Source organism: Pollicipes pollicipes, unplaced genomic scaffold, assembly GCF_011947565.3.
Source record: "Pollicipes pollicipes isolate AB1234 unplaced genomic scaffold, Ppol_2.1 Scaffold_5724;HRSCAF=6776_pilon_pilon_pilon, whole genome shotgun sequence".
Lineage (NCBI taxonomy): Eukaryota > Metazoa > Arthropoda > Thecostraca > Pollicipedomorpha > Pollicipedidae > Pollicipes > Pollicipes pollicipes.
Window position 1 is genome coordinate 9,651,108 of NW_023596746.1, and position 21,339 is coordinate 9,672,446.

At 51.0% G+C, this 21,339-nt stretch overlaps 1 pseudogene; it reads right to left on the minus strand.

The window, feature by feature from the left end:
* Positions 1 to 4,891: 4,891 nt before the first annotated feature.
* Positions 4,892 to 15,817, minus strand: LOC119102472 (L-threonine dehydratase catabolic TdcB-like; annotated as a pseudogene).
* Positions 15,818 to 21,339: the final 5,522 nt, after the last annotated feature.

Sequence of the window (21,339 nt, forward strand, 5' to 3'; positions counted from 1 at the left end):
GAAATTCATTTATCTTATCTTTGGAAAAAACACTAGAAATTGACGAGATCTGACAATATTTTGTCGGGCCAGCACCTGAGTTTTGTAAGTTTTGGGAACAAACTCAGCGAATGAGGGCAAAATGCTTGAAGTCCAGGGATATCTCCATTTTTCAGAGCACGCTTTCCTGGCAGGTTGTGCCACCAATGAAGTAAGGGAATAGTGCTTTTCGGGCCATATGCAGGCTGGCTGACAAGTCCAACTGACATATTTGCCATGCTTTACCAAGTAGGAAAAGCTGACAACAGAAACCTAGAGCTGTTTCAAATCGCAGTACCTTCTAATATATGTCTGATATATTCAGGTTTGCATATTTGAAAATGTCTTTAAAAAATACCCTGAGAAGCAAATTAACAATGTTAATTTCGAGAATATTTTTGTGCTCAATGGTTGGAACATTTTGTTCATGCGTTCTAAGCGCTCCAAGGTTTGTGATGGATCACATGCAGCAGCAGATGGATCACATGTTGATAGGAACCTATCGCGTGGCGGTTGTATTTATATATGTATATATGAATGTATCGGACACTTTTCCAGCCGCATTATAGCGTGTATTTCTATTGAATGCAAATTGCATTGCGATACGGTGTCATATGGCTCAGGCTCCAAAGGCTTCAGGAGGAGGTCATGATGTTCAATGAAGGATTCCGACTTCTAAGTTGCGCTGATTCCGCGAAGTGCTTTAGTTTGGTGGTGTATTCGCGTCTTTGCTGTCAGCAGGGTGTCGAGGAACAGAATTGTGGTCTAGGTTGTGGTTTATTTGCGTTTAATAACTACGCGTGGTTTGGTCAACGTTATTACAGTCAGAGGTAATAACTACGGGGGCCGCATTGGCCTACCGCCGGCAGTTTGCTTTATGACACGATCAAAACGATGTTGCTTGGTTTTAAGCATGCCCAACCAATCGCCTTCATTTGGGCGCGGGTCCGATGCTTTAGATCGTCTTAAATTTGTAAACAGCTCACACCCCGCTCTCAGATTTTTCATTGAAGGAATGAATCACTCCAATTCCAGCCAAATTTCGCTCTTCGACTCTGCTGACATTAAAGTACCGGCAAATACACTGCCGAACTCTACATAAAAAATAACGCCACGGATCATTTTACAGTTCGCATCAGCTCACCCCCAATGAGAACCAAAATGGTGGTGCTTCGCGCACAGCTGTCAGGCGCAGCGACTTACCTCAGACGGAGCAGCTGCAATCCAGGCATTGGCCAAAATAAGGCATTCATTCAAATAAAATGGGTATCCACCCACGGTGATTCAACAGAGTAAACATCTCATTAGAACATGCTCCAGACAACCTAGGCGGACATCGAAACACCCACGACACAAAGCTATGGACGCCACATACACCGGCCTTCCGTTCATGGACGATACCCTACCGAACAAGGTATCCTCCGTGATGAAAGCGTCAGGGCTACCACCACGCGTTGCCTGGAAACTACGCGTTGCCACGTTGCCTCAGTACTCGACCCAATCCGCCCAGGTGGGAAATCGCCATGCAATGCCTGCATTGTGGGGTTGCTGGCAAAATATCATACAAAAAAATGGCGTGCACCTTTTCACCTGACAGTTATGCAAAGCCCCCTCCAACACCTAGTTGGCGAGACAAATGTGAGGTCCGGGGGCGCTTTAACAAGGACGTAAGAGACGCAAAAGAAAAGAACAAAAATACTCCCTGTGGCGACGTTTTTACTAATGCACATCATGCAGAAATTGTCGACGCAAGCTCGCTTCAAAATAATCATACTGCAGGCATTTAAAGCTGTCGTTTAATAAGAAATCGCAGAATAAACTCGAATAAAAAATTGGAATCCTACACTGAACACCATGACTCCTGCCTGGACCCTTGAAGCCTGTCCCGTATGACACAGTATCGTGATGCAATTGTATTTTTGTTATTATAATAAGGTATTATTTTCAGCTCGAAAATGAGTTATAAGTCTTTGGTGTTGTTTCCAAGACCAAGCCAATTGCAAGTTCCAGATTCGCTCGTGTATAGCGCAATTCCGTGTGATCTCACCATCTGTACACATGTACTGAAGCCGTAGTTGTCAGCTAACTGAACTGTTGCGGTTGCATTGCGATGACAAATGCAGATCACGGCCTTTTCTAACACAACATTTGGACAGTACAGCAAACCTTTACCGACGAGACTCCAATCACCCGTAGTCAGGAAGATGGAATCCCGAGTTTTGGTGTGTTTATTATTACAAGAGTGCCGTGGTGGGCGGTATGCCAATTTCAAATACAGTCAAAGTAAATAAACCAGTCGCTTGAACCTCAGTGGAACCTTGCCCGGAACCACGTATGAGCCTGCCACAGAATCACATGATCCACTATCGGATTTTGTGATAAAATTCCCGTTTTCTTTCTCTATCAAGTGAGTTTTCTATTCCGACCTGTAACATACATTCTTCTCACGCCATGAACGGAACGTGCACTACAAGCAAGAATACAGAACGAATGAATTCGCTCAAATGCACATACTTTGGGCTCAGAACGAGCATTTAGCATGTCAGATGGGCCAGATAAGTGTTTGGGTTCCGCATATAAGACGGCTGTACGACGTCATGTTCCTGCTGAATGGCGCATGCGGTCACATCACAGCTACCTTTCCTGTCACCGATTACTCACACATATCCTGCATGTCAAGTGGGTCAAGTGTCTGCATGTCAAGTAACTGCGTACATCGTGCTCCATGGACTTAACGTCACGGGTTACACCGGGCCGGCATTTCCAGTAGCGTGTCTGGAGGGCGGTTTGCTGAAGGCGCCAGACCGCCGTCGGGCTGCACCGCGCCTGTGTGAAGTCCGCGGAGTATCTGCTTACCTGTCCTGGGAGCCAGCTGGAGCTCTCCTCCTGCGATAGACCTGAGCTGAGGTCCTCCGTATGAAACACTGTCATGTGGGGCGTCAATAGATTTGTCAAATCAAACGTAGGCTAACGTAAACCAACTTTACGCACATGCACACTTGGCTTTGTCTGCCAAACTTGCCGTTCTGCGTCGGCTGTTCGGATCAGATTGCATAGTAATGTTCAAAACAATTTTGTTCTCCGAATTCAGGATCATGTGTCTTAGTTTGCAAGTAATATCTCCAATTCATCCACCAATTAGATTAAATCATGCGTACATTCTTTCTCAATGTGCGTGACTCATTGGACATTTAGGGTACCTGACTCTAGATTTGAGGTGCATGGGAACGTACGGCTACGTTAGTCCCACGTAGTACCAACGTGGGACGAACGCGGTTTGCCATAGTCAGGGCATGATAATGCCGCTATGGGTGTCAGAAACCCATTGAGTTAAGAACGAGCAAGCCCACCAAATCATTACATCATCAGGTCGCGGAGGTCGTTTCATCGCAGGAAGATGGTTGCGTGGCACCGTATTATCACGCTGGCCTTTGAAGCCCATGGCCTTAACCCAGAGGAGTATGGGATGTCAGGGACTCGTCTAACCCAGAGCGGTATGGGATGTCAGCGACTCGTTTAACCCAGAGGGGTATGGGATGTCAGGGACTCGTCTAACCCAGGGGGATAAGGGATGTCAGGAACTCGTCTAACCCACAGGGGTATGGGATGTCAGCGACTCGTCTAACCCAGAGGGGTATGGGATGTCAGGGACTCGTCTAACCCAGGGCTATGGGATGTCAGGGACTCGTCTAATCCGGAGGGGTATGGGATGTCAGCGACTCGTCTAACCCAGAGAGGTATGGGATGTCAGCGACTCGTCTAACCCAGGGGGTATGGGATGTCAGGGACTCGTCTAACCCAGAGGGGTATGGGATGTCAGCGACTCGTCTAACCCAAAGGGGTATGGGATGTCAGGGACTCGTCTAACCCAGAGGGGTATGGGATGTCAGCCACTCGTCTAACCCAGAGGAGTATGGGATGTCATCGGCTCGTCTAACCCAGGGGGTATGGGATGTCAGGGACTCGTCTAACCCAGAGGGGTACGGGATGTCAGCGACTCGTCTAACCCAGAGGAGTATGGGATGTCAGCGACTCGTCTAACCCAGGGGGTATGGGATGTCAGGGACTCGTCTAACCCAGAGGGGTATGGGATGTCAGCGACTCGTCGCCACGGCGCCATCGAGCTGCGTGTTTCCGATGCTTTATCGCACGTCATTGTGACTATATGGGGCCTGTGAACCTTTTGGAGTATGACAGCAGGGCCAACTCTGGTTTGACCCTTGACGGACCGATTAAACTCATTGTTTCACGCTCACGTGTGTGCTACATCACAATGAAGATTTACAAAATCCGTCTCTGGCGTGAAAGTGCAAATGACAAAGACCTTAACCTCGTGCGGCCGGTGCAGCGACACTCAGATGCTTCTCACTGGTGGTTGACATTAAGTCTAAGCTTTCAGAGATTTGCGCTTGCGGTTGCCGGCTTGATCACCTTGTTCTAGTTCTGAGAAAAACGCAGCTGTTGATATAACAGGAATCTTATTATCTGTCCTAGCCTGCTAACCTTCGGTTCAGCCGGTCAAATTTTCTCATCGCATGCGTGCCGATTGCGTGCATAAACCTGACTGGCTGCGATCATCTCCTCTGATGGACACGCGCATGATACGATGTTAGCCTGTTGCTGCTCAGCCACGCCGTGGGGTTGACCTCGGGCGGACAGAAACCCAGCTGGCTGCGGTCATCCGCGAGGATGGACACGCGCGTGATACGGTGTTAACCTAGCTCTGCTCAGCTGCGTTTTCCCATCTGGCTGCGGTCATCCGCGATTTTGGACACGCGCGTGATACGGTGTTAACCCAGCTCTGCTCAGCTGCGCAATCCCGGCTAGCTGCCGTCATCCTCTCTCATGGACACGTCTGTGATACGGTGTCGGCCTAGCGCTGCTCGGTCGCGCTGCGGGGGTGGCGTCGGATGAACGTCAGAGACGGGGGCGGCACCAGCGCAAGTGGCTGGACCGGTGCGGGCAGCGGCGCAACAGAGCCGGCAGCCGGAGCTTTAGGGCATGCGGTGAAAAGGCACTTACAACTTGCACGTTACTTACTTACTACTCACTTATTACTTACTTACTCATTCAACTTAGACGTCATATGCGATTCCCAGCAGTTTTATTTGAAGGCACTAATCCGCGCATCAGCACGTGAGGGTGGATTTATCATGCCGCGCAAAATACAAACATTAAGTCGCTTGTCGGCGAGGGAAAGCTTGGTACAATGCCATGCAACCAAGTTCAGTCATCGCAGGAGGGAGAGGGACATCAAAGCGTCGCATATTGTAGCGTCCAGCATTTATGACATCAAAAATGCGTTTAATTCCGTGCCCATTGGCGGAGCTCATAAAATATAACCTCGTAATGTCCAAAGCCATTGCATCCAGTGATTGTAGCATCCAGCAATCGCGATATCCAGTTGACAAGCTTTGATTGGCACTGCACTCCATCCTATGGATGTCATGAACGCTGTATGTTATGAACTATGGATGAACTTTGGATGTTGCGGTCTTGGATGCTGCAAACTCGGATGTCGTGATTCTTGACCGATTTTGGATGCTATGTGCGCTGGATGCAGCGATCTAGAACGTTAACCACTGGGCGATAAGAACATTGGATGTTTCAATACGCACCCCATCCGGGGATTTGACCGATTTTGCCGACTACTGATGGCGTCAGAGGATTGCTGAAACCCCTATTAGGCATTCGCTGTTTTGGGATTCGCCGTGAAGTTTGAAAGACTTTATATGTTATTCCACCTGGTAGATTTGTATGATCTCAGTACCATACAACAGACTGCGTCACTACCTATCATTAACATATGTACCGTTTTCTCCTAGGGCCCAAAATCGCATGTTTCCAAGTGCCAAAATTGACTTTAATAGCTTACCGCCCAATTTCTCGAATTCGGCGGCGGTGGCGCTAGACAGCGTAGTGCAGTGTACGGGTGTTCAACTTGTAATGCAAATGTTGTGCCTTCGAATCTCAGGAGCCCACTGCGCAGCTGTGCTGTGCATATAATTGACGCGGACGAAGGGCCGAACCTGCCTGCTTCCGTGAAGACTGCTCAATTTCCAATATTCGTCCAGTTCGTGAAGTCGCATATTCCGCCTTGCGTTCCAGCTATTCATTGCAAAGAGATGGGTGTGGCCCCACACCGTCCACTGTCAACAGCCTGTAGGCGTATGAGCACCAGCTGAGGACTTGCAACGTTAGATGATAGCAATATTTCCAATTTGGATATCTGGCTTCAGTGTCTTCGGGCACAAGTAGCAGTTACAGACATTCTCTTGCTAGCTCCTGCAACGGAAATGCCAGGGGTGCTGAAAATGAATCCATTCAGCCAAATTCAAGCGACTTCTAAGTACAACCTTGGATGCTGGCACTGCCTGCGCAGAAAGACGCCGCATAAAGCATCGGTGGTGAACTCCCGGCGCAGTCGGGACACCGCTCATGTGACGTCACAGCTTGGTGGAAGCGTGCCTGTAGCGGCTTCAATAATGACAGACCCCTGGCGAGGGTTTCGTCGGGCGAGGAAAAGCCCGGCTCTCGTCGGTGGAGGGAAAACCCGGCCCTAGGCGAAGGAAGGCGCGGTTCTCGTCGGGCGAGGGGAGGCGTGGCTCCCGTCAGACGAGGAAGGGCGCGGTTCTCGTGGAGTGAGGGAAGACACGGCCCTGATCGGCCGACGTAAGGCGCGGTTGTATACCTCATTTTGTAAGGAGTTTTTGCCCCAGTGTGGCCGCTATGGGATGCGAGCATGGAGCACTGGTTTTCTGCGGCGTCAGTCTGTGACATTGGCAGAAGGGTTACGATCGAAATCAGCGTGGAAAACGACATCGTTTCATGTTCCGGAGTAGTAACATTAAAAGTCACCTTTTTGGATCAACAGGTTTTTATAAATGAAAGAAAAAATGATGTTAGCAAATGGCATGATTTCTATTCAGGTCGAGTATTTCCAGTTAGGTCGAACTCGACATTTTCCCCGTCGGTATTTCGACATCGTTGAAGGTGTTACACAACGATGTGATAGCCCCGATGTCATCGAAATTGTGCAAGGTTTTATCGGCCTACCAAAATATTCGTCCCTTCTTTTTGTCGGTGCCAGGCCACCAGTCCAGCAGTAAACAGCCGCATAATGTTGTTTAGCAAACCTGCCTGTACAGTTTGCCGTGCCTGTGTATGGCAGAAAAACTGCTCGGACCGGTCGGCACGCATCACTGACAAGGTCACCTGGGCTTGTCCGCTCCGCCGTGTTATCTCCGCCGGACCGTTAGCGGCTATGACAGCGTCTGACCTCCAGAAACACCTTGTAATTGTTTCATGCTGTGTGGTCAACTCTGGTTTTCTCATTGTAGATTAGTTGACAAATCCCTAAACCCCTGTCAAAATATCAACGGAGAGGCTTCAATTGATCCGCAAAGTGGTGCCTAGCTGAAATGATTAGTGGTTGGTGTGACGCCACGAAAACCCTTCCGCGGTCCGCCGGCGCCGACGAAATTTTGCGGTTCGGAGTTTTTCGACCTTTGACTGTAGAGCGGTTAGAGATGTATCTTGCCACCTAGAAATGACCTTTTCGGCCCTTCTCACCGATACTGCCACAAATGCCCTGTACCTTATAGATACTTTATAGATACCTTGGCGCAACATTTGGCGACTCCATTAGCAAGGGGCGACGCCACCAATTTGTATAGGAGGGGACGAGGTCAAGCAAACCTCGCAACACTCACACAAGTTGGCAAACCATGCGTTTACCATCCTCGCAAATGTCATCACTATGCAAATTCATATTGTGCCTTGTGCTACTGGCCGGGGTGCCTTATCGCAGACGCCGATCGAAACCGGTTCAGAGTTTACCTGAGAAAGGCCCTGGGAAATGTTTCTGGCGCGTTGACGCCGTGGCGTGGCGCCGCCGACCAGCCACCAGGACATTCATGACGTCACGCCGCCTTATAGCTCGTTTCAGCGTCATCCAACTTTCGGTGTAGATGCCTCCTGAACCGGACATTCACACAGCTTCCCGATGGCAAGTTTATGATCTGCGTCTGTAGATTTTTCAGACTGAAAATAAAAACCAAAGTCACTAACTTCGCCATGGCAGGCCCCCAGGAGGCGTAGCCCTCGAAAAACCGCACGCGAAGTTAATCGTCTGTGACTCCACAACCTGGCGACCGTCTGAGGCTGCTTGGCGTGTTCTTGTTCTGAAACTATAGCAACGTCAGCCACTCGGCCCTCCTTAGCCTGTCAGCTTTCTCGACTTGATCGCTCTTCCGCGGTTAGTGATCACGTTGGGCTCCAGGCCACCGGGTCGGTGGGTGCACAGCCTCGCAGTGCCTGTTGCAGCCTGATGTGACGTGATGACCTTGAGCGTGCTACAGCTGGGCCGCACCGGGGACATTAGAACGGATTGCTGCTCTGTGCATATTGTGCATCACCTAGGAAGTCGTGCTGCTGGAGACGTAGCTGATCATCCAGATAGTGTGACTTGACCCTGAGGTACTTTTCAGCGTTGGCTTCACCGCGAAGCAATATGCCATCACCTGGTGTGTGCTTCAGTGCAGGAGATATGTTGTAACACGTTCGGGACGCGAGGGACTTACTTCGCTTGACAGTGTGGTCGTCGCGTCGGTGGCAGGGAATGTGTGGAGATCTTGTAGTGACCCCCCCCCCCCCTCCCACAGGTAATGACGAGACGGTGCGACTGATACGGCAGCTGGCGGAGAGGCACACGCGTATACATGCGATCTCTCGAAGCGTGAAGAGGTGTACAAGACCGCTGAACGGGTCAAACGCGAGGTCGGCAAGGTCAGTAACCCATCCAAGGTGATTTTCAGTGATTTTCACGGCATGATATACGCAGCTGACTCTTACGATCAGCTGTACGCTGCTCGTAATATATATATATATATATATATATATATATATATATATATATATGTCACTACGAAATTTGGAACGGACTATATCAACACCTGGAGGAAAATCTACATGAAACTAACAAGGGCAAACGAAATGCTACGCGCCCTAAACATTATAAACATTAACACAGCAGAACTGGGCTCGTTTCGGAAGTTTCATTTGCCCAATTTACAAATTATTCTATTGAACACTTATGAGAACCTTTCCTTTTTCCGAGTAATAAGAAATTTGCTTTTAGTTGCCTCGATGCTCTATTGTCGCTATTGTCCCGATGATATACGTTCTGGAGTGTTAGCATCTTAAACAATAGCCGTTTTCACGATTAATGAATGCACCGAAAAGTTTTAAAAAGCTTTGAAAATGTTTCGATGAAGCTTAAGCATATGCCTAACACCATGACGAGGAAAAGATTGTCTTCATGCGATTCCATTAACATGGAATAAATAAACCAGGTGTTTCCAACCGTGAATAAGCTTGCTATCTTAAACGTGACCCTTTATAGACATTTCTTCAATCCATGCCTTCAGTTCGTCCATACTCTAGAGGAACTACTAGGCCTGGCAATCAGCAGTGTGAATCGGTCGAGCGCATCGGGTGCAGACTGCGCCATTGCTGTTTACATCGGTGCTGTGTGGAACAAGTCGGGGTTTGAGCATCATGCCATGCCATGTATTTACTGCGAGTGGCTCCATACGTGTGGCTTAATGTTGGATTCGAGTCGATGGGTTACAAAGTTGCACGATAAACACGAAGATGCGGCGAAAATGATGGCACTTGGAGAGTTTGGGAATGGCATACAAAGTCGAAGCAGGACCGTCTTCTTGACATTTCTCAAGTTAAGATGTGGGCGCAGCACGGCTCCGGGAGGCTGCAAACGGCCGGCGACAGGTGGTTCCAGGACAAGACCGCACGATATGAAAGTACACTCTTCGACATGGACAGCCGGAAAGGGCAGCTCCAAAGCGCCGCCCACCGCCGACCTCGTGATACACTCACTCACAGCGGTCCGAGGAGTGAACAGCGACCGGACCGCCATCGGGGTACGGGGGGGGGGGGGGACATTAAGGGCTCTGAAAACGCCAGTGTGGTCGCGGCGCGCTAACAAGGTCATTGATACCAGCCCAGCGACCTTACGATCGGTGAAATGTGATCTGGACCTCCGAGACGATCATGACCGCGAAAATTTATGATTTCTTGCACCAGGAATGATAGAAGGCGGCGGCCTCGCCCCAGACTGAGAGGCAGTACAGGACGCGGGGAAAACTTGGGTCTGGGTAAGGAGTGTGCGGGCTTCGGGTGGGAAATGACGACAAATTTGTCTAGACAAAACAGGATGGCGTTGCACCTTTGAACTATTTTGGGTATGTGCTCCTCCCAGGATAGGGTGCAATCGATGGTCACTCCCAGCATCTTCACGATCGGCGAGATTTTTTACGGCCTGGGGCATGCCCACCGGAAGAAGGGTGGTCTAGTAGTACTCATCTAGGGAATTGGCAGTGAGGTAGGGTTGGAAGGCAAAGGCTGGTTTCCTCCTGAAGACGGGACCTTTAGGGTGGACATGTGGTCGTGGTGGGTGAAGTCCGAAGGAGTTGGGGTATCTTACGCACTTGTTTGTTGTAAGCTTGCCGGTCACCTCAGCAATTTTAATCTACATCTGCCTCTAGACTCACGACGCTTTCCAATCTTGGAGCGGTGCTGTGGACTGGACGGTGAAACACTGCATGAGGCGAATCACCGTCGTCGTGAGAACGGTCAGCAAGCTTCCCACCCCGAGGGGATGGTATCTTCGTGCAAAACAGGGTTTTGGGCGCCGAAACTGGGAAAATGACCAAACCTGCCACCTAACAAAAGTGCACGACAGAAACAAGTTTTCTCCTGTATTGGATGTACTTTCCTCAAAGTTAAAGAGCTTGAGTTTCCCCAACATGAATAGGAAACTACGCACCTGCTCCAATGCGTTTCCCCCTCGCTGCCATCTCAGAGGGAGATGTTGTCGTCGGGCATGATAATCACCGCGGCCTCGATGTCGAAACCAGGCTTCGGTAATCGACGTAGGGTCGATGTCACTCAGACGTGCGACTTTAGAACGTGTTAGGCGTGCATGGCTTCGGAAATAATGAGCGTGAGTCGAAGTGTGGGCGACTCTTACGCCGCCGCTAAAAAACCCGGCAAGAAGCCGCAAGGCGGCCTTCAGGCTGTAACGCAGCATGCGCGACAGGCATGCCGAAACGGCTGATGTTGTCCGCTGATGCATTGTCGGACGATTACCGCTGTCAGTTTTGTCGCGTTGGTGTCAGTCCTCAGGTTTTCGTAACTGTTTCATTGAATGTTCACTTCATGGTGGAGGTCGGCATGTCTCAAAGGTTCTTCCGAACATAGCGCCTAGGAGAAATCGCCCTGTTTTGGGTTGCTAATATTCGACCTTTTGTTTGTCTTAACTCCCTGATAACACGTTGGGCAGAATTTTCAGAGAGCGCACCTTGTTGCAGCCTATATAACTTGGAAAATCGCTGAAAAATGCCAAAACACTCAGACAGAACATAAAACTAGAGAGAAGTTCACAAGGCAGGAAATTGTGCAATTAAATCGTGCAAGATACAGGCAGACGGAATGCTCCCGTAAACGTGGTACGAACGCGGAGATCTTAAGTTTGATGAGCTCGCTCAATTGCACTCAACAGAAGGTGGCCTCGCAGCTGTGCACTTTCTTGTTTCTTTGTCTGTGGAACACTTATTAGACACCTTTTTTATAGATCTGATATTTAATGCACTGCACGCACATACGTAGACCCAGAGGGCTGGAGGACCAAATTCACCTGTGGAGGGGGATGCCAACTTGATTTGGGGGGGGGGGGAAGCAAAAGCCTAGTTGAAAGAACACAATCAACACCCGTGCTCATAAACTATCGGTATACTTTCAATTGGAAAGGGCTGCTCAAGACAGCAAAGCTACCTTGGTGGGCTGCATAGATGATGCATTCATTACTTATACGCGAATTACTTCCGCTGCAAAAGTTTATACACGACATTAGCGCTACACGACATGGCGCATGCTTCCTAAGCTTATACAACCATTACTTACACACGGCATTACTTCTGCTGCAAAGACTTATGTGCGACATTAGTGCTGCAGCAAACACTTGGTGATCAGGTCTCCACCGTAGAACTAATGACTGGTTTATGTTTTCCGGCGTGCATCTTGTCGTGTAGGACTTATGCCGTGCATGAGTTTTTAACATCAGAAGTAATATCGCGTATGAATGAGGACTGTGTAAGTCTTTGTTGCATAAGTAATGACGAGTATAATTTTTGCATTACACGCCTTGTCATGTAGCACCTATGCCATGTAAAGTCCGTGCAGTCGAAGTAAGTACTGCCATGTCGATGTCGGAGGACATTTTGCCGAGGCACCAATGCCGTGACAGTTATTCATGGTTTTCTTGCATTTTTATTCGTAGGTTTTGAGTGTTTTCTTCTATATGGTTATAAAACTGCACCGAATGATATTCAACGTGGCTACTTTTGTTCAAAACCTGATGTAAATGTGGAACACTCCCCTTAAGGAAATTCAAGATTACCTCTGTGACGTCAGCACTGCTATAGTTGAGTTAAAGCATAACTCTGTCACGTGCTCAAAACTACCCGGATGGAAATTACTATAGTTTGAAGCATTTGGTGACTCAGCTTGCTCGTACAACAAGACGCAAACGTTCCGACATGTGTTTTCCACAAGCTCACGCTGCCAGTGTTGGCGAGTACAGGCCAATGCTAAGCTTTGAGTGTCCGCCTGACTGGGATGATCTGTTGTAATTTTGCTTCCATTTGGGCGGTTTTGTCACAAAATAGTTCGTTAAAGTGCCTCACTCTTGTTGCCGATCACATCCGATAAATCACAACTTTATCACCCCTGGGCTTGACTTGGCACATTTTATGCCTGTTTTCTATTTCAATATACTCCATATGTATTCTGAAGCCTTCCTTGCGCTCGACACACTTGGAACGTCACGTCACGTCATGTCTTGAATGACGTGACGTCGTGACGTCACGAGATGGCGCCAAGATCACGAGATGGCGTTGTGTCCAAGGCGTATGCATCTTTCTCCTTAATAGCTTTTGTGTCTGTTTCTAGATGACCATTTAGTCCTCGTATTTTTGTCTCAATGAATTACGCACATTACTCAATCGATATTTCATGAAGCTCCAGTATGGCATCTTTGTCGTTCCACAGTTGGTGCCGATATTTCGAAGTCTAACCTTGCAACTCAGGCCGACGTCGGTCTGTGGTCTAGCAGGCTTTCAATACGCTTGAAACATGTCACATTATATCATATGTAATCATAATAGGTATGCAACATGAGCGCCGTCCTAAGCCTCACAAACGAACCAATACAAATCACCCCGCACACAGCACCGCTGTTCACCGCCCCATATTGCGCTCGGCCCTATCTGGGTGACAGACAGTACTCGTTGATAGCAGCGTATCAGTCTGCACTGAAGCAGGCTCACGATAAGGCACGGTGGCCGACAATATCGCGCCAGAGAGCACACGGCCCCGCCGGCCCTTCGCCGCCGCCGCGTCCGGGGCAGGTCCAACCGCCCACCTGCCGCCTGGTGGCGCTCAGTCGAAGCTGCCGCAGATGGGGCCGAACCGGACCTGCTCGTAGGCTGTGCAGATGGCGGTCGCGGAGCCGGTACGATCTCGGCGGCGTTAAATGGTCTCGGCCAGCCACCTTAACCTCGACACTGTAAATGTCGTTGCGGATCCAGGCGCGCTCGTGCAGCATGTCCTTGATTGCTGACTCCGAGCTTGGCGAGGAGGCGCGTCAGCTCGGCGATGCCGCCGGGGCGGTCGCTGACGGTGACGGTGAACTTGCAGAGGCGACCCTCTGCGGCGAGGCCGGCGCTCCAGGCAGCGGCCCAGGATGGTGGTGTCGATGTTGCCGCCGCACAGCGGCACGACCACGCGCCGGCCGCGCAATTCTGGCAGCGCGCCCGAGAGGATGGCGGCCAGGCCGCACGCGCCGGCGCCCTCCACCACCGCTTTCTCCACCTCGACCAAGCGCAGGATGCTGATGGCGATCTGCTCCTCGGACACGCGCACCATCTTGTCGATGAGCGGCGCGGCCGTGGCGTAGGCGTTGACGCCGACCGTGGGCACAGCCAGCCCGTCGGCCAGCGTCGACTGGCACTTGGTGTGGACAGGTCGGCCGTGCTCCAGCGCCGCTGAGAAGGTGGCGCATTTCTCCGACTCGACGCCCACCACCAGGATCTTGGGGTTGAGCGACTTGACGGCCATGGCGACGCCGGCGATCAGGCCCCCGCCGCCGACCGGCACCACGATGGCGTCCACGTCCTTCACCTGCTCCATCACCTCCAAGCCCATGGTGCCCTGCCCGGCCAGGATGTTGGGGGTGGTCGTAGCCGTTGATGTAGAGCAGGTCGGTCTCCTTGGCCATCGTCATTGCGATCTCCTTGGACTGGGCGAGGTCATCGCCGCACACGATGACGTTGGCGCCGTAGTCCGCGGCACGACTGCAACCTTCATGATTGGCGCGATGATCTGCAGCGGAACACAAGGCCCTCTGACAACCTCGTCATGGTCAGCAGGCGACGACAGCCCAGCCAGCGACATGGCAACCAGACAGTTGGACAGATGAGGACGGACAATCAGAGGGTTAGTTACGTGGTGACGGGAGCGACGTCGGTCACCCACACGACTCCTAAAAACTCTGCCGTAAGTCTGATACCTCCAGGACAAGTATGTATACCTGAGCGGGTTAGATGCTGACCTAGGTTATTCTGGAAAGAACTTGAGGTAAGTTCATTTCTGCGTCGTGTGCCGTGCTACGCAAAAGTGAAAACCAAGATTCATCACAAGCTAGCGAGACCTTGAAAAAGCGTACACACATACCTGCCACCCGCTTTTTATTACAAATTAAACTACTGCCTACCTCACAAATTAAGCTTTTACCTACTACCTTACAAGTGCACTTGCAATGCTTTTCTGAATTAAAAACGTGCGTACTTATAAACAGATGGATATCAGAAAACAACTACATGGCGTGATGCATTCTAAATGATGCAGCAACGGCCTTCAGCATCGAGTCAGCTCCACTAGCGTCTGCAGTTGCCGCCTGAGACGTTGGAGCACAGGCGGACGCGCTTTACCGTCTGTTGTCGCCGCCTGAGACGTTGGAGCACAGGCGGACGCGCTTACCGCCTGTTGTCGCCGCCTGAGACGGCGGAACATAGGCGGACGCGCTTACCGTCTGTTGTCGCCGCCTGAGACGGCGGAACATAGGCGGACGCGCTTACCGTCTGCTGTCGCCGCCTGAGACGGCGGGGCATAGGCGGACGCGCTTACCGTCTGTTGTCGCCGCCTGAGACGGCGGGGCATAGGCGGACGCGCTTACCGTCTGTTGTCGCCGCCTGATACGGCGGGGCCGTAGGCGGACGCGCTCACCGGCATGACAACGGTGACGGCGACGCCCAGCTCCCGGCCGTGGTAGCAGAGCGCCAGCGCGTGGGTGCCGGCCGAGGCGGCGATGACGCCCCCCCGCTGCTCCGCTCCGTCAGCATCATGAGTTGTAGCGTGCGCCGCGCTCCTTGAAACTGCCAGTGTACTGCATGTAGTCCCTTCTTGAAGAACAGCTGCATGTTGCACTCCTCGAGATGTGGCGAGCGCGTTGCACGGCGTGACCATGATGCCCGACTTGATCTTGTAGGCGGCTTCGCAGATGTCCTGGAAGTGGACCACCGCGGCTGCGCCGGGTCGCACACTAATCGAACATCACGTTCGCTCACGCGCATGTCTGGGCCACGCGGCGGCGCAGCAGCTCGGGCGAGCTGTCCGAGCCGGACACTACGGCCGTCGGCCACGGGCACTGCAGCTGCGCCATCTCGCCGTGGCCACAAAACTGGTCGGGGCCGGCTCCGAATCGCCGTGGTCGCCGCGGTTCCGATGTCACGGCCGTGGTCTCGGCCTCGCCATCGGGTGTCACTTGGGTCGCCGTCCGGGCTGGCGGTCTGGAGTGCCGCGCTGGCGCGCCGGACGAGGACGGAACGCTGGCGCCGGAGCGTGGCAGACCCTGCGGCGGCGCGGCGGCCACCGACGTTCCACCCGTCCTGCTCGGCAGCTCGCCCAGTGGTCACAGCGGCCGTCAGACGCAGCTATTCGGGCCTGCCGCCGCCAGAGCACGCCGTCGACTGCTGGCACGGGCGTGCGCTCTTCGGAACTCGATCCCTGACGCAACGGCGCTCCTCCTGTCGCGCCGCCGCCAGATAGCGCTGTCCTCGACTGAAGAGCATCTGGCGTGTACTGGTGCACACCAGCTCCGCCTCCGACCGTGGTCCCAGCCGCGTACCCCCCCCCCCCCCTGCGTCGGCGAGCGCAGACGTGGGTGTGCGCCAGACCGCTGCTCTTCGCCCCTGTGCCCTTACAGACGTTCGATCCCGGGGTGCAGTCGTAATTTGGCACATGGCCGGGGACGCATCCTGGCCTGACCTGACCACGCCTGACTGGGGGACACATCTGGAGCAGGCGGAGTGCGGTTTGTGCTCCATGGTCCTGTGGCTTGCACTGAACCGATTTCCTTCTGCGCTCACTATTTGTTTTCGCAAGTTTTCAGTCCGGCTTCGTGTAGCTCCCTGAACTTTGTCATGCGTCGGCGAGGTCAGTTGGCCGGCTCCGATGGCGCTGTCACTGAAGGCGCAGCTGTCAACCGCGTCCCGCGGCCGGGGCGGCTACCCGTTCACTTTTGCAGGCTTCCGGAGGCAATCGTTCACCGGAGGTGTCGTGGTGGCCCGCCGCACGTGGGTGGAGCTCCCTTCACTTCAGGGGGACCCAAGTTCCGACAGTGTCCCTGTGACCCGCCGCACGTGGCTGGAGCTGCCTTCACTTCAGGGGCACCCAAGGCCCGACAGCGACACTCAACTTTAACGAGGGACGTTTGGGTGCTGCATGACAATCCCCTGCATCCTGCAAATCCCCCACAGCCCCTGCATCCCGCGGCTGCTCTGCTGGTTGCCTCACTACCGAGTGGCGTGACGTGCGGTGATCGTCGGCCGGCTTTTCTAAACATAGGCGGTCTTGGATTAGAGCCAGATCGCCCGACGCTGTTTAGGGCGCTGCCAGTTCCAAGGCGACATCCGCCATCGCATCACGTGCGTCAGGGGTCACGTGACGAACGATCCGCCGCAACCTTGAACTGTGGCCACAGTGATCGGGCACCACGTGACTTGCCACCCATCAGTTCTGCCACGGGGGGGACATGCGCGGATGGCAAAGACTAAACGACTTTCTGCGCCGCAGAATGGTGCTGTGGCCGACTCTACATGAGCAGAATCGACTTCAACTAAAAATGACTGAAGCCGAATAATTATCGGAATCAAGCTTACTTTTCATTAGTTTTCCATTGTTCTTTGAATCAACGGTTGGTTCGATCAAATCAAACAGAGGTGATCCGGAATCCTTTACTACTAAAGGGCAATGAATGACTTAAGAGCAGTCAAATCAAACGCTATTCAAACCTATTGGAACGCCCTGGTGGTTTTTTCTGACAAATCCGGCCGTGAAAAGGTCACATGGTGCGGCCGTCTGGATGTTCCGGAGATGTCCACATTTTCAGTTCCTGTTAGGTGAGCGAAATCACATGTCTGCAAAACGGCTGCGTATGCCGTCATTCACAGCTGAAGCACAGCAAACGAACAATATACCATGCAAACTTTCCAGCTGTAACTTAAAACATCCTGAATAGCGTGATATTTCCAATAAATACGATTCAACATCAGCCGTGGTCATGCAGTAAGCTAAAGAAATGTTGAATCATCAGTTGGTAAGGCATGTGAGTTAGAGACCAGTTGGTAAAACATCTGGACATGATTTCCTCAAGTTCGAGGCTCGCTTTCCTGACATGGCTCACATTTTCAGCGCCTAATAGATGCACAATGTTATCTGCGTGCAAAGCGGCCTCATAATTGGGGTCCTTCGCGGCTTAAGTGTAGAAAAACACCACACGGCTACGTAACGCGATCCTTCGCAACTTGAGTGCAGAAAACACAACATGTGTGCACCATGCTGGTCCTTCGCAGCTGAGGATAGAAAACCACACGGTTGCGCGATGCGGTAGTTAACTGCAGGAGGATGAAGAAAAAACAAAACGTCACTTGAACTTCCAGGCTGTAAATTCAAACGTTCATAAAAAGAACACCGCTTGTGTGATAATTGCTAACAGCTAGTAAGTAGCAAGGTCATATGAACGCTGATAATAGAAGACAACCCTCCGAAACTGACCGTGCGCTATGCAAACAGTTCAATAAGAGTTAAACGTTAGAAGGCTTCAACAATACGATAATTATTTGTCACGCCCGCCGCCTTTCCTGTGGCGCACGACGGCGGCCGCGGTGCTCGTCTTTGGAGCGCACGAGCTGCTTGAAACCGAAGCAGACATTGGGCGCATGGAGACCTGACTTGCGTTTAATCTCGGAGCAGCAGTCGGACTGCCGCAGTGAGCTCACAACGCGGCCCTTCTCAGGGCTCTGTATGCTCCGCGAATATAGGATTAGAACCGGTCTGCTCTGCCCAGAAAGTTCTGTAGCTTGTGTCGCTCTAACACCGCTCACGTTGAGCCGTTTTTGAGAGCTCTAGCATTGTTTGTCTAGCCTGGGTGAGCTTGCTGGGAGCTTTGTCGGATCCGTCTTTTTCTCTGCGATCACGATTGGGGCCGCCAGTGAATTTGGCCTTGGAAGACGAATACCTGCCTCCTCTCTCCGGGGTGCCATGGTGTGGTGTGACGGAATTCCTTGGACTCTTAACGAGAGCCGACAAAGAGGCTTACAACCTAACGCGCCCTTTATGCGTAGATTTGTAAGACTTCCATGTGTATTGGATTCATGTAGTGCGTGCGTAAAGAGTTTCATGTTCTTGCATTATTTATTATTAGTGGAAATTTATATGTATTGGCATAAAATAATGATATGGATAAGCCATGCTGCAATGCTGTTTATCAGCCCACGGTCGTCAGTCATTCAAACTGTTATTTTTCTTATTTTGAGAGCCATCGCTGCTTTTGAATGAAAGCAACAAGAATCGAACCCGTCCTGGTTCTGAATCTGGTCAAAGACAAATGATTTACATCAGGCTCGGTACATGCAAATTTTGGGTTACCCGTGATTGATCATAAATCTGAAACGCACCAGGTGCAAGTCTGCTTCCCCAGGCATCATGCTCTTTAAGCTCATGTTTCGTCCCAGTAGACCGCAGTTTATGTGGACCTTTCATTTGTTTGGTGCTACGGCTTGTGTCCTACACGCTGACAATCATGAATTACTCCTGGAAGCATGTGACGTGTTTGAACGGAATACTGATGCTCGATTAGTGCATAACTTGGGATATATCAGTTTGAATCTTATCGTAACAATAGGAAACCATCATTTTACCAGGAGGGACTGGCTAAGCGACGTAGTCAAGGAAGCGTTGCTGCAGCTGTCAAAACTCAATACAAATTAGCCAATGCTCGCTTGATAATGTCCTTTAAACCAGTATCTTAAGGCGTATTGAAGTTTGACTGTTGTCAGTATAAGAATAAGAAGCTCATAATGCCGCAAAACCAGGAGCCCAAGGCCTTCCTTGTTTACGGGAAGCATAACGAAGCATACGCTTTCTTTCATAACGGACATGTTGTTTAGGCTTTGCTCACAATGTCCCTTGTCATAGCTGACGACTTGTTTTACTGAACGGGTGATATTACGCAAAACAGACGGATGCTCATTCTGATTCATCTTTGATTTCATCCGATTAAGCAGGGTGTACTGTGCATTGTTCTTACTGATTTTCCAAGGCTCGTTGTATCGACTTGAAACATCAATTCGTAATCTTTATTTGAATGGTACATTTAACTCTGAAGGCAATTAGAATGCTTTCAAATTTGCCAATCAATTTTACAACGCTATCCTGTCATCGTGTCTTGACAATGTGATGTCACATCATCCTACAAAACAATTCATTATTAATTGATTGACTGCATCCATCCCTTTAGTTGCATCTATTTACTATTTTTTTTGGTACATTGTATTGGTCATTTATGCATGCAAGAAATTCGGTTGGCGCCTGGCCAGCCGCCACGAGACTGGAAGCCGTCGGAGTTTAAACACATGAGCGCGTGCTGGTTGTGTTGCACGCGGTGACGCCGCTGGACTTCGGACTAGGAGGGGGTGTGTCGCCGGTGACGCGACTCAAGGCTACGTCTGGACCCGGACTGTGTAAACGGTGCGCCCCAATGGGCTCACAGCAAAGCAAACGCAGCAGGCTCCGCCTTTGCGACGGGTTCGCAGATTCCAGCCCTGCATGAAAGCCAGAGGCCGATCAGAAACATCTGCAACCTTTGCATTGAGTTTAATGGGGCCACCTCTCGCCCCAAAATTGGCGCGGGTGGTCATTTGAACCTTCTAACAGCGGTCTAAGAGGACTAAGACCTCTAAGAAACCAAAGGAAGCTAGAGCCACGAAGAAGCTGAGTACTTTTTAATTCTCCCGCTGTTATCACGCTGTTATTTTTAGAACTCAGGATGCCACGACAATGTCAAAAACGGCGTTGAGTAGCTCCTGGAAACATTTATCAAATGCACACTATTGGACATCGACAGGTATGACCTGTGATATATTACGTTACGTCAAAGGGGCCAAGGCTCTTGTTGCACTGGCTTCATCAGTTGCTAAACAAGCCACATTAATGCAAAAACGGCTGAAGGAAGGCCCTCAAAGGCAACTGAAATGGGCACCGGTGATGTAGTGGCTAAGCTGTGCGTCGGGGAAACCGGACATGCGCAGTTCAATCACCTTCGATCTCCGTCATTCCTGCCAGTATGAGAAGCGGGCGGTATCGTATAGCCTCAACAGCTGACTGCATCACAAAGCCCCAGTGACGTATTGATTTTCATTGAACGTGCTCGCATTTGCGTCCTGACTGCTAGTGAATTTCAAGTGCAGTCCATTCCCAAAGTACAAAAAATCGGAGCGAGCTGATGCTCATGGTAGCTCTCGCAAAGTTTGTATCTCAGCCCCTGCATGCCACAAAAAAATATGCAAACCAGGGAGCCTGTTCACGTGAATCCGCCGTGTAAGTTGCGTCACGACCCATTAAGGTCGTCACACAAAGTGATTTTATTTATTCACTTGTGCCCTGATCTCTCTGTTTGTTACACCTGTAACTGCATGATTACATCGTCGAGTGTGTTAATGGATGTTTGTTTTGCGGCAGTCAAATGATGCATCATACTTCGCGCGGCGCTTGAACAGTAAAAACTTGGTCGAACAAGTCTCGTTTGGTTGGGATGTCATGACTTGAGTTGGGGCTTCTTGCCTCTGTGTTTAAAGACCTGTGTGTCCTTTGGCAAACAATGAGAGTGTTAATGCCCTCGATTGA